This window comes from Theropithecus gelada, chromosome 8 (genome assembly GCF_003255815.1).
Source record: "Theropithecus gelada isolate Dixy chromosome 8, Tgel_1.0, whole genome shotgun sequence".
In the NCBI taxonomy this organism is placed as follows: domain Eukaryota; kingdom Metazoa; phylum Chordata; class Mammalia; order Primates; family Cercopithecidae; genus Theropithecus; species Theropithecus gelada.
In genome coordinates, this window is record NC_037676.1 from 106,782,997 (window position 1) to 106,798,289 (window position 15,293).

At 34.7% G+C, this 15,293-nt stretch overlaps 1 protein-coding gene across 2 annotated transcripts in view; it reads right to left on the minus strand.

Moving 5' to 3' along the window:
- Positions 1-15,293, minus strand: part of LRP12 (LDL receptor related protein 12) — a 93,422-nt gene that overhangs the window by 41,531 nt on the left and 36,598 nt on the right. The gene's annotated exons all lie outside the window — the stretch shown is intronic.

Below are 15,293 nucleotides of genomic sequence, written 5' to 3' on the forward strand. Positions count from 1 at the left end.
GATAAAGGTCGAATAGATAGATCTGATCAACACCAGAAAGAATTTTCTATCGATTAATAATCAAAAGGGAAGTCAGTACTGCTACAAGAAAAAAAGAGAACACAGCTTGTTAAAAATAGCATTCCCCTAAAAGCGTGTCCAAATCAGCCACAAGTCGGTGTAATTTCTGTCAGGGCCACACATGTTGGTACTTAAAAAAAAAAAAAGAAAAAAGAAAAGAAAAGTCTTGCATTGTCTTCTAAATCTTCAAAAAATCTTTCAAATTTTTCTCACCAACAATTCTAACAATCTTAAGTATTGGGAATATTTACTCCCTCAAATTAATGTAAACAATGTCTTTTCAGGTATTTGTCTTAAAATTTTGTATTTTATACATCATTAGTTCTAACTCATTAGTTGGATCTGGCATCACAACAGCTCAGAAACCGAGCAGACAGAGAAAGAATTCTCCTTGGAGTCAGGTGGGGAAGGAAGCTAGTCAGAAAAAGCTTAGAAGACAAAAGCAGAATTTTCTTTCATGGTTGAGAGTGGAGAAAATAGCAAATACTATAATTAACAACTTTTTGTTTACAACTACCACACTTCTATGATTGCTTGAATATTGTATCGCACCCCCCACTCCAATGCACTAAGCTGTAGGAGAACTGAATTTGTGTTTATTTGCCTCCCCCCGTAGGCACAGTTTCTGATACAGAAGAGGCGCACAAATAGCTGATAGATGAATAAATGAGGGATGTCCTGGTGATTAAAACGAAATCATGCCCATTAAGCACTTGATATAGTGCCTGGCACATAGCATTGAACAGGTGTTGATTTTTGTAACTGTGTAAAGTATATTATTATTATTATTACTAAAGAAAAAATAAGAGTGATAAAACAATATTTTTGGTTCAACTACAGCTATACCGTTCAAAATGAAAACATACATTATGCTTCCCTCAGTTAAGAATGAAACAGTGAAAATGATGAGATACGTGGGAGGGCCATATTAAGTATACAAATAAGTGATTATATTCATTTTAAGTACTGTGCATTGATGCAAAAAAAGGCACAATTTCTTTTTCTCATTTATTGTTAAATGCCACACATATAGAATTGAAATGACTAGAAAGACTGTACCCATTTCTTTACCACACACAATTTATAAAAACAGGCAGCAGAAACAAAACATGAAACTGATTCAATAAAATACCTAACAAGGTTTGCCAAAGGTCAGTATAAACTGCCTAAATCCTTGCCACTCACGAGTAGACTAGCAGTACTGGCCACCTTGGGAGTGTGTTAGAAATGCAGAGACTCAGGCTCATTCCAGATTATGGAATCTGACTTTATATTTTAACAAGATCCTCCTGCACACTCAGTGATCTACATGCACATTAAAGTTTGAGAAGCACTGGTAAGGTTTGGGCTTAAACCTTCTACTTCTATATTATACACAGCTACAAATCATAGCTATGTAATTTGTAATAGCAACATTTCCAGTATCCGGAAGATAGCATATTATGCTCAGGAGAGTTTTAATATCAGATTTTACTTTTTTAAGAAAGAGACAGGGTCTGACTATGTTGTCCAGGCTGGACTAGAACTCCTGGACTCAAGCAATCCTCCTACCTTAGCCTCCCGAGCAGCTGGGACTACAGGAGTGTACTATCACACCCAGTTAAGATATATTTTAAACATGAAATTTTTCCAGTTGGGTAAACAGAGCAAAAATAGAAGGCAAAAAAGCAGCATAATGTAATATTGAAGATTGTGGATTCTGAGCTATATTGCCAGGATTCTAAAACCAGCTCCATTACTTACTTGGTGTGCAAGTTACCCAATCTCTCTGTGCCTCAATTTCATCTTTTAAAATGGAGATAATACCAACTCATAGGGCTTAGTGAAATTCTTTATTAACAGTAAAAAAAAAAAAATCTAAAACTATTATCAACATGCACATGAATAAACAGTCTTATAATATTCAATAAACAAATAATTATATGTGTACTAATTGGATACACATATTAAATTAAAAATGTTTCAGATGAGCAGTAAAGTATGATTTAATTTTAACTTTAAAATTATGTATGTATAGTTTATAATATGCAGATGTTAAACATGTCATATGTATGTCTATGCATTTACATAAACACTGATGAGCCTAAGGGTATATACAAACTGTGGAGGAAAACTCTGGAACTGGAATTAGAGAGGAAGTTTGAATTGTATACTTTAGCATTGGCCAAATTTGTTACAAACAGGCACAGATTTCTTTAAAAATTTTATTTATATTACAAAAAAAAGATAAACAGGTGAACAGAATATAGTTCATTCCCATCATTCTGGATAAACAGAAATGTGATAAATATCATGCCAATTATAACATATTAAAATTTCATTGAAGTATTAATGATTTTAAAAATGGTTAACCCTTTAAAACAGAAAACATGATACTACTAATTTCCCATACATTTACTCTAGCTTAAAAACAATCCTATTTAGAAGTTAAAAAAAAAATCAATGATAACTTCTGTTAACATCAAAGTGATGTTTCTGCTTCTGAACATCACTTGAAGAAGTGGGCTACTTAATTTATGTGTACTGCCATTCTAAAAAATATTTTTACAAAGATGTCTTTTTTGTAAAAAAAAAATATTTTTTACAAAAATACTTTTCAATCATTTCTAGGTTTCCAGTAGATAGCCCAAAGAAAATTGCTTTGTTAATACAAATTATATCCTCCTTAATGCCCCTCTCCCAAACCCCAAGAATATTTCATATGTACAAATATGAACACCCGCCACCAATCTTACTATGACTACAGTGTTCAAATGCAGTCATTTCAGATATTTTTTCAGACATCACCCTTTAGAGATAGCAAATACTAAAAAAAAGTCCGATGAAACATTCCTTATTTAACTACACATTAACAGCTAATTATGTAATGAAACAGTTAAGTAGATAAACCCTAAAACAGATTTTTCAACTACAAAAAAGTTTCATTATCACCTAAATCAGAAAATAGTTTGTTATGACAATTTTTTGGTCTCACTAAACACCAACAAGTAATCAACCATTCCCATTTATTGCTCTGTAGTTTTGACTGCAATATGAGAGAGAATCCACTAAAATAGACACTGTTTTAGGAAAGAAACTATACAACAGTGATATGGAGTTTGAGTTCTCGAGTCAGACTCCTGTAATAAAACCCCAGCTCTACTATTTATATAGTCATGAACTTCAAATGACTTCTAAGATTCAGTTTGCTCACTTATATAATGGGGATGTTATCGTAAGAGAATGTCTAAATTTATAGTCTCTGCATCCCTGTTGCTTTATTATCTTTCTGTCTTCTTTTATATATTTCTGTCCTTTTTATTTAAGAACTAAAGTTCTTAAGAATAGCTAATAAATACACCTAAGATTTGATATATATGTACCAGCCAAATCCTAAGTGCCTTACAAGAGTTCACTCAGCTAATCCTTAAAACAACGGTTCATTTTACAAATGAGAAAACCAAAGCTTCTAGCAGTTTAGTAATTTTTTTTCCAAAGAGCTAGTAACTGGATGGATTGAACATTCAAATACATAGTCATTAAAAAGTCTGTATTCCTCACCTCTTAAAAAGAATTCAGGCTCAATACTAATTCCCACGACATAAAAAAGTTTGTGTTCCTTGCTTTTTTTTTTAAAGGATTCAGACATGAATATACTTCTTGCTTATATAAGAAATAGTGCTTAGCTCTCAGAATTAAAATCTACCTGCGACAGCATTCCAATTTATAAGAAAAACATTGGTTTAAAAGTTAAATGACTGGCAACTATAAGAAACGAAAATGCTCAGCTTCCTACAATTGCTTTTCTACTTCTCAGTGAGAGTAGTTATCAAACATAAACACATATATACACATACAAACCAAAAAAGCAAAGATGGTTCCTATTTTATTGTACTTAAGGAAAAAGTTCACAATCCTAATAGGGCTTGTCAAGCTCTCCACAGTCCGATTCTTCCTAACTACTTCTAAATCTTTCTCTCTTGTGACCCACTTTCCCATTCTATCTCTTCTTTCCAGTAATAATGGGTGTCTTTTAGAAAGTATCAACTGTCTCTCTTGCCTTTGGATTTTCATTAAACATTATTTCTTTAGGGAGATATCTCTTGATTCTCCCATACTAGGTTAGGTCATTCTGTTACAGGTTCCTTTAGTATCTGACACTGTCACTTTCTGAAATTTTATCACATTTGTTTTATCTGTGTAATGCCTATATTCCTTACTAGATCTTAATTTTGGGGTGGGGGGAGTATTCTGATGGGATACAGCAGGGTTTTGTTTTGCAACCCCAATGACTAGCACAAAACATAACACATAGCAGGAATACTTAAGTCCATATAAGTAAGAGGCATGCCGAGTCCCTGCTCCTGAAGAGTTGGCAATCTGTTGACAAAATAATTGAAAATATGTAAAACAGAAGCAAACAAAATATAAAACAAAATATAATTAGCAAGCTTCCTATTCAAGGGGAAAGTCTACAGGCTTTTCTTCTAAAAGTAGGGATGAGGACAGGAGTGGCCACTATAGTTACTAATATCAGACAGTGCAATTAGACAAGAATTGTTAAAAAAAAAAAAAAGTAAAACTGTGTCCATGTGCAGATTATATCTACTTGGAAAACCCAAGACAGTCAATAGAAAAATAACTATAAAGAACAGGAAAATTTAGTAAAGTAGTAGGATATAAAATAAGCATACAGAAATCCAAAGCGTTTGTAAATACAAATGACAGCCAGTTGGAAGACATGGCAGAAGACCCCATTTTCAGTTGCAATGAAAAAAGATTTAAAGAAAAAAACTCATGAACTGCTGCTGGTTATAAAAGAGGAAGTAGCAATAGATCAGCAATTTTGCTGTGAACAATTAAAAAAACAGAAAAATATGTAAAAAAAAATGCAGACACTGGACAACAGGTAGTGTAAGACTGTGATCCCTGAGAAAAGGGAAACAAATTAAGGTGAGTCCTATTACTGCCCTTTCTATCTGGAGACTTCCTGGATTCTGGCATATTGAGGGAGAACCCAAACAAAGCAGGGAGATCTTGCTAAACTGAGGAGACAGAGATGAGAGTTTAGAGGGGCTCAGGCAACAGAAACATTCAGAGTACCATTATCAGTTTTTTAAAAGAACAACAGTGAGAAACACACAAAAAAAAACAAAGAAAAACTCCAAAATTTGCATCACAGTCCTAGTCTTAGGCTGAATGTCAAGCTGCACATGGGTAAGGTAACACCTTAAGAACAGATGTCACCTATTAAGAATAGGCAAAGAATTGCTGCTGAAAGCTTAAATAAACCCTTCCATCCCACAAATCTGGAAGATGCTAAAGTTCTGACCAGCAAGAGAGAACTCCGAAGCGGAGAGACCTTGATAAATGCATTGGTATTAGTAGACCAGGAAGTCCACCCACACCTTAGGAGTAGGGCTAACTTAACTGCCAAGTAAAAGCTACTCTGTAATTATCCTAGCAAAGCTTTAAAACAAGCTTCAACTAGAACTCTCAAAAATTGCCAGTGGGAATATAAAATAGTACAACCACTTTGGAAAACAGTTCTTTCAGGATGAACATATAGATATATGACCTAACATATAGATATATACCCACACCTAGGTAAGGGAAATGAAAAAAGAATTCCAAAAACATAGAGTAAAAGAAGAAACACAAAAGAATTCATTCTGTATGATTCTATTCTATAAAGTTCTAGAACAGGAAACAATAATCTCTAGTGACAGAGAAATCAGTGGTTGCCTGATCTCTCTGTGTGTTATTTTGTCAGGCTGTGTGCTGGCTTCCTCATCAGCCTGACAGAATAACTACAGCACTTCCAGGTACCACATCCAGGGGAAGACAGAGTATTTGTATCTCATCACTTACAACCAAAAGCCTTGATACTCATTCTGTTTAGAACAGCTTAGGTCACATGCCCACCCCTGTCAAGGAAAACAAAATGGAATACGATGATAGACATAAGCCTAGAGTGAGGTGTTGAATTACATTTTCTGAAGCATTTAAGGGCATTGTTAAAAAGAGAAAAAAGATAACTGGATGGTAGGCAACCAACAAATAGCTACTATAGCATTTCCCTTTCAAATAAAATCCAATGCCTTGTCGTTGCATTCAGGATCTACATTGTATAGGCTCCAGATATACTTTTCAATTTTAAATTCCTATACTTCTTGTGCACCAAACACATTAGTCTTCTGCCCTGTTTAAAAAACAAAAACAAACACAACCACCACAACCCACAACCACAAAATTCCTCTTTTCCCTGTACCTTCACTTACCAAACTTTCAGAGAAATTTCAAGGCTCAACTAAATGTTACCTCAGCCATAAAGCTTCCGGAGATCAACCCAACCAGAAGTAATTCTTTAAAACTCCTATGGTCAACATTTTGCATCCTTTAATGAATGAATGGATTCAGGCATTGACTATCAATAACTGCTAACATCAGAAAAAAAGGACAATGAGACATCACACATCATGGGCCTCCTAATGGAAGAACACAAAGGAGGAGAAACCTGAACTTGATCAAATCTCTATCTAAAGCAGCAGTGACTAACAGAACTTCCCACATGATGGAACTGTTCTATCAAGGCACTGCCCAATATGGTAGCCACTAGCCACATGTAGCTATTAATCATTTAAAATGAGCTTTGTACTTTAGCAACTAAATTTTTTATTTTATTTAATTTTAATTAATTTAACCTTAAATTTAAAATAGTTAATGTGGCTGACGGCTACTGTATTAGGCTTTATAGCTCTAAATCCATTTACCAGTTTACTGAAAAAGCAAACAACAGAGGACCATTTTAAATCACATTACAGAGGAACACTCAACAAACTCCAGAATGAAAAACTCTAAATTGTTTCAACAAATATATATATTTTTAAAGTTGTGGAGGAAGTCCACAGATTGAAAGAAGCTTAAAGGAAGTATTGAATAATTACAAACTGTGGACCTCATTTACATTCTGATTCATAAACAAACAGGACATTAATGAGACAACTGTAAACACAAACCAGTTTGGTTTTATAAAACCAAGGAAAAATTAACAATCGTTCCTAAGATAATGGCATGGCACTTAAACTGATTTAAAAAGAAAGCATACTTGTTCTTTTAGAGATGCATTCTAAAATATTAGTGGATGAAATGAGGTCTGGTATTTCTTCAAAATACGCAGAAGAATTTAACAGCCGAGCAAGGAGGCAGATTGGCTCTGGGTTAGTAACTGCTGTTAGGGCCTAGGTTTTGGGTACACAGGGGTTCATTATCCTTTCCTATCTATTTTCACAAATATTTGAAATTATCCATAAGAAATTTTTTAAACAAAAAAATAAAACCCTCTGATAGCATATTATACAACACACAAAATATTCTGGATTTGAGATTTGTACAAATGACTTATGAATCTTAAAACATGTAGGTGAATTAAGATCAGGGTTAATGTCATAAGCATTGTTTTATTCCCCTTCAGTATCTTAATCTAGTATAACATATGCAAATTATGCAAAATAAGTATTTCCAATAATTATAGTTTTAACTTTCTTATTTAGTTTTATGGTAAGACAGCATTGTAAGGAAACTTATAGATAATTCATGTCAAATTATGTGAGAAGATAAAGAAAATGAGGGAGGAGGGCTCAAAACCCAGGTCCCAGAATCCTCAAATCTGATATGTTGTAGCCTGATCATCACTTTTTATTTGTGAAGATATATATGCAGAAAACAAAGCCAGGCAAATACATATTTCTTTTTTACTACCTGTATGGCCAAACTCCAAGATAGTTTGCCAAAAAGGCAGGCTTGATAGTGGAGGCCTCATTTTCCCGGTGTTACATGTCGGCAGGCCTAAAATCTAGAATCAAAGTGTGCAGAGTGGCCCCTTTCTCATTGATTGAGAACATTTTCAGTGAATTTTGGCCCTCTGCTAAATAAGGTAAGGGTGGGGGCTCTATCCAAGAAGGCTGGTGTCCTCTTATAAGAAGAAGAGATACCAGAGATCTCTGTCCACACATGCTATGTGAGGACACAGTAAGAGAAGAGGCCATGTGAGGACACAGTAAGGAGGACACCACATGCCAGGAAAAGAGGCCACATCAGAAACCAGCCCTGACAACACTTAAATCTTGAACTTCTAGCCTCCAGAACTAAGAGAAAACAAATTTCTGTTGTTTAAGCCACCCAGTCTGTGGTATTCTGTTATGGTAGCCCAAACAGACTCACACACCTACCTTCCCCATGTAGGTCTAGATGAAGATTTTTGTGAATCCCTTTTAAGTGTATGACAAATTCAGTACATTCTTCTAAGGAAAGGCTCCATAATGTCTAACAAATACCTACAATGAGATGTTTAATTTTGTAAAAAAGGTTAAGAAATCCCTGAGAAAAAAGATATTTTCCTGATTGATTTAATTACTGGTATCCTAAAAGTATTATTTCTGTAACTTTTTAATTGGGCCATCCATTATGTATTTATATGAACTAGCCTTGAACATATTTTCCACTTAAAACAATAGTAATAATTATTTATAACATTACTTTTAATGAAAATATACATTATAATTTTTAAACCCCATTCTTTTGTTGTTGTCGTTGAGATGGAGTCTTCCTCTGTCACTAGGCTGGAGTGCTGTGGCGTGATCTCAGCTCACTGCAACCTCCAACTCCCTGGTTAAATAAAGCAATTCTCCTGCCTCAGCCTCCTGATAGCTGGGATTACAGGCACGTGCCACCATGCCCAGCTAATTTTTGTATTTTTAGTAGAGACGGGGTTTCACCATGTTGGCCAGGATGGTCTCGATCTCCTGACCTCACGATCCGCCCACCTCGGCCTCCCAAAGTCCTGGATTATAGGCGTGAGCCACCGCGCCCGGCCAAACCATATTCTTAATGGACCTTTGGGAGTTCAGTGTTTTCATATGTTTAGACTTCCTGTAGTATTATGTTGGTAAGATTTTATGTTTGAAATGTCTTGGAAATAAGCATATAATGACAACGAACTACTATGTTGTTTAAAGTACAAATACTAAACAAACACAAGCTCCTAGTATTGAAAGAATGAATCAGGTCCCTTAAAGAACATGCAGAGATCTTATGCATCCTACTGCTGAGCACCTCAGTGAGTGTTCATACAGATGAAAATCATCTTCTCTATTCTAAAATTAGCTTGAGCTACTGATAAAAGAGCTCACAACAAACTGAAAAAGGAATTTTAGGACTACTAAGTTCAAAGGTTCCTACCTATGACTGTGGTTCACAAGAATGAATATGAGTTTGAAAGAATTCAGAACTCCAGGAAAAAAAATTACACACCTATATTTCTTACAGTAACAGCTTTATTGAAAGATATTTTATATCACAAACTTCATTTTTCAAGTGCATAATGGGTGGTTTTTAGTACATTCAGGAAGTTGTACAACCATCACCACCACCATCTAATGCCTGAACATGTTCATCACCCCCTCAAAAAACCTTGTACCTATCAGCAGTTATTCCCCCTTTTCTCATCCCTACATCCCCCGACAACAGGTAATCTAGTTTTTCTGTCTGTATGGATTTGCCTATTCTGGTCATTTCAAATAAACGGAATCATACAATACATGGTCTTTTGTGTCTGGCTTCTTTTACCTAGCCTTATATTTTCATGATTCATCCTTGTACCATGACTCAGTACTTTGTTTCTGTGGCTGAATAATATTACATTATCTGGATATATCACATTTTATTTACATATTCACTAGGTGACACACATTTAGGCAGTTTCTACTTTTTGTGAATAGCATTGCTATGAATATTTGTATACAAGTTTTTATATAGACATATGTTTTCAATTCTCTTTAGTATACAGAGAGAGTGGAACTGGTGGGTCATATGGTATCCCTATGTTTTCCTTTCTGAGGAACTGCCAAACTATATTCCAAATGGCAATGCCATTTTACATTCCCATCAGCAACATGTAAGGGTCCATTTCTCCACATCCTTGACAACATTTATTATTGTCCATCTTTTTCAATTTAGCTATCCTATGGGTATGAAGTGATATATCATTATGGTTTTGATCTGCACGTCCCTAATGAGTAATAATGTGGCTCTTTTCATGTGCTTATTGGCCATTTATGCTGTTCTTTGGAGAAATGTCCATTCAAATCCTTTGCCCATTTCTTAATTGGCTGGATTGTCTTTCTGTTATTGCTGAGTTGTAAGAGTTCTTTAGACATTGTAGATATTGATCCCTTGGTTAGATACATAATTTGTAAATATTTTCTCCCATTCTATAAGCTGACTTTTCACTTTCTTGACAGTGTTCTTTGAAGCACAAGTGTTTTTAATTTTCAGAACAGCCTAATTTACCTATTTCTTCTTTTGATGCTTGTGCTTTGGTCACAGTTTGTAATTATACAGTTGACCCTTGAACAACACAGGGGTTGGGGGTGCTAACCCTTCTGCATAGTTAAACATCTGCATATAACTTTTGATTCCCCCAAAACATAACTTCTAGAAGCCTATTGCTGACTGGAGGCCTTAACAATAACATAAACAGTTGATTAACACATATTTTCTAAGTTACATGTACTACAGACTTTATTGTATTATTCTTACAATAAAGTTAGCTAGAGAAAAGAACATGTCATTAAGAAAATCACAAGGAATAGAAAATGTATTTACGGTTCATTAAGTGGAAGTGAATTACTGTTTTCATGGTGAGTAGGCAGAGGAGGAGGAGGAAGTGGTAGAGAAGGAGTTAGTCTTGCAATCTCAAGAGTGGCAGACGTAGAATGAAGTTAGGAGAAGTTTGTGAAAGATACACATATGCGTGTGTTTACAGAATACACATAAATATATATATACACACACACACATATACACGTATACCTAAAGAAGCATGCACAAAGACAATGAGTGCTGTTACTCAGGTATTTTATTCTCATTTAAGGAACTAAACTTTTATATACTTAAGTACAGGCACACCTCTTTTTATTGCACTTTGCTTTATGATACTCTGCAGATACAGTGTTGTTTTTCTGTTGTTTTGTTTACCAAATTGGAGGTTTGTGGCATCCCTACACGGACCAAGTCTATCAGTACCATTTTTCCAAGATAAAGAGGTCTAACTCTCCTGTTATAGGCTAATGCAGCTTGTGACTTTAAGTTGAAGCTAATGATTATTTACCATTCCAAAAATCCCAGGGCCCTTAGGAATTAAGCTAAATCTACTCTGCTTATATAAAGCCTGGGTGACAGCACATCTGTTTATGGCATTGTTTATTGAATATTTTAAGCCCACTCTTGAGACCACCCTCTGAGAAAAAAAAGATTCCTTTCAAAATATTACTGCTCGTTGACAATTCACCTGGTCACCCAATAGTGCTGATGGAGATGTATAAGGAAATCCACATATTTCCATGCCTGCTAACACAACATCCACTCTGCTGCCCATGAATCAGGAGTAATTTCGACTTTCAAGCCTATTATTTAGGAAACACATTTTGTAAGGCTATGGTTGCCACAGCAAGTCATTTGATGGATCCAGGCAAAGTAAATTGAAACCTCTGGAAAGGACTCACCATTCTAGATGTCATTAAGAACATTCATGATTCATTGGAGGTCAATGAACTGTGACCTAACAGGAGCTTGGATGAAGTTGATTCCAACCCTCATGTATGACCTTTGAGGTGTTTCAAGGCTTCAGTGGAGGAAGAAACTGCAGAGTGGTGGAAATCGCAACAGAACTAGAATTAGAAGTAGAGCCTGAATATGTGACTGAATTGCTGCAGTCTCATGAGAAAACTTTAATGGATGAGGAGTTGCTTTTTAGGGATCAGCAAAGAAAGTGGTTTCTTCAGATGGAATCTATTCCTAGGGAAGAGGCTGTGAACACTGTTGAAATGACAACAAAAGATTTACAATATTACATAAACTTAGTTGATAAAGCAACAGCAGGGTTTGAAAAGACTGACCCCTATTTTGAAAGACATTCTACTGTGGGCAAAAGGCTATCAAACAACATTACATGCTACAGAGAAAGCTTTCATGAAGGGAAGAGTTCACTGATGTGACAAACTTTATTGTTGTCTTATTTTAAGAAATTGCTACAGCTACTGCAACCTTCAACAACCACTACCCTGACAGTCAGCAGCCATCAACACTGAGGCAAGACCTTTCACCAGGAGAGGAATTATAACTTGCTAAAGGTTCAGATGATCATTAGCATTCTGAAGCAATAAAATATTTTTAAATTAAGGTATACATTTTTTTAGATATGTCATTTCATACTTAATAGACTATAGTATAAACATAACTTTTACATGCACTGGGAAACCAAAAAATTCACGTGACTCATTTTATTGTGACATTCACTTTATTGTGGAGGTCTGGAACCAAACCATATCTCTGAGGTATGCCTGTATATTACTTTTGCTTCTAATTTTTCTTCTTGGTTTATTAAGCTTTATAGTTTATCACTAAACAGTGGGTAATTAGCTTGTAGATTACATTAGAACATTTCTGCAAAGTAACTAAGTGGCCTGCTTTACTCATATTATGTATCAAGCACAGTACCCAAATTGATAAATCCAGTACATGGTTTGCACAGTATAGAAGAGTATACTGAACCAATAAAGGTAGTTTTTTCTTTCTTTCTTGTTTCCCAGCGGGCAAAATCTTTCACACTGTGGGGCTTGTGACTGAGGCTCAGAGGGGACAGTAAGAGACTAGTGATAAAAATGTTAGAAACCTTTGGTATCAACTCTACTTTATTAACAGTTGATGTAACTGGAGTACACAGAAAAGGGAAAGGCAGTTAGTTATCTTTATAAAATCAGCTTTGTTGAGGTATAATTTATATGCAAAAAATCCATCGACTTCAAGGGTTTGATAAGTACTAACAAATACGTCCAGTCAAGCAACCAACACTACAATCAAGACACAGACCATTTCTATCACCCAAAATAGCTCTCTGATGCTCCCTTGTAATCAATCCCGTTCCCACACCTTTAAAGCTGGACAACCACTAATCACAGTCAACATTTAATAAGCATTACATATTGTATGAATTCATGATGTATTATTAAATCTTCCTCCTAAAGTTGTAAGAATAGATTCCATCGTCCCCACAATTCTATAGCTAGTAAGTTGTAGAGACAGACTGAAATCCAGATTTACTCAATTCCAACATTAAAAATTGAGAGTCTTCACCTAAAAATACTGAATTTCTGGGCTTCTTTTGAAAAAAATTTAGTATCTGTGTATATCTATTTCTGCATACATACCTACTGAGCTGGATCTGTGGCTGACCTCTTTTAGAAGAAGCATGCCATTTTTAGGTGTCTAGTGCCCACTACCTTCCCCTGTCATTCTGAGACCGATACCAGGCTCTCTTCATTCACTTGTATTACCTTCCTGGTCTTTGTCAGCACTTGAACTTGTGACCCCTAGCCCTAGTGTTATTTTGTGAGACCAATTTTTAAAAATTAAAAATCAGAAAGTACACAAAACAGCCAAGTTACACATGTAGAAAAATATGTGGCAGATATATATGTGTTATATATAATTATGTATTACATATTATATTTATAATTATTACAATAGATTATTTATATATTTATATCATATATAATTATAATATGTAAATATATATTTATATATTACTAATTATTTGTATATATTTATATATTATATATTAAATGTATCATATAATATACAATTATTATATATTTTATTATATACATATAATATATATATATGTAACTGCTAGCACTGTTTACTCACTCCCAAGATAGGGAGAAGGGCAGAAATAATTAACTCTTGTTGCTGATACATTTCTATAATGTTTGAATTTTAAAAGTATATATTACTTCTGTAATTAATGTGTACTGAATATGTACCGGAATGCTAACTTCTGAAAAAAGACAACATAAAATTCTACAGCTATGCAGTTTCAAGCTTTTCCTTATGACATTATAATAAAAACATGATTACAGGTAATGTCTTTTTTCTTAATATTATTGTCAAAATAGTATAAGAACTATCATTTAATATAAATTTTCCTCTTCTATAGCAACAGGTCACTTTAAAAAATGTTCTTATACATGAGACTCAGTGATGAGATGAGTATGTAGATACCACATTGCTATTCTTGCTGACATCACTACTAGCACTATGTAGTCTATGTACAGACTAACACAAACACACAGAAACAGTGTTCACTTTTGTAATAACAAAGATAATTTAATGTATTATACTGCAGAAAGAAACGCCTTTAAAGGTAGAATTATAAAGAAAGCAAAATTTAAAAATCAGTGTGTTTAAACTATACTTTTAATAACATTAAAAGAAATTACTGAATTGTTAAAATCAGTCAATAGTATTTGTAGATCTAAATTTTTCTTAACCTTAACGCTATTTTCTTTTTTTGCATCAAACACCCTAGTATTGTCTTTTTCCTATCTTTATTATGTATAAAAGATGAGAAAGCAAGTCGTTTGTCTCTACTTCTAGCACTACTTATGACCAGAGAACATGAAGTTACACATGGTATTTCACTGATAATAAAGGTGGTTCTAGGCTGGGCGCGGTGGGTCATGCCTGTAATCCTTGCACTTTGGGAGGTAGGCAGATCATCTGAGGTTAGGAGTTCGAGACCAGCCTGACCAACATGGAGAAACCCCGTCTCTACTAAAAATGCAAAATTAGCTGGGTGTGGTGGTGCATGCCTGTAATACCAGCTACTCAGGAGGCTGAGGCAGGAGAATCACTTGAATCCAGGAAGCAGAGGCTGTAGAGAGCTGATATTGCACTATTGCACTCCAGCCTGGACAACAAGAGCAAAATTCCAACTCAAAAAATAAATAAATAAATAAATAAATAAATAAATAAATAAATAAATAAATAAAGGTGGTTCTCAAGTTTATCAGAGGCTTTATAATGAGTGCCAAGGACATACTAGGTCTAAGATTACTCTGGATCCTGGAGTCATTCATTAGCCCATCTCTTTGCTTCAACTTCAGACCTTTCCTCTCTTTTGGTTCCCTTGTTTCCTCTTGAATATACATTCAAGTAATTCCTGTCCATTAAAAAACAAAAGCAAAACCACTACTTTCTTGCCAGTGCACCTTCTTCCTTACACTTTCCTATTTTGGTCTTTCTCAGCCAACATTTTTGAAAGAAGAATCTATACTGACTAATGGAGCTTCCTTACCTATCATATGCTCCTGGACCCTCCTCAATCTAGCTTTGACCCCTAGCACGTTTCTGAA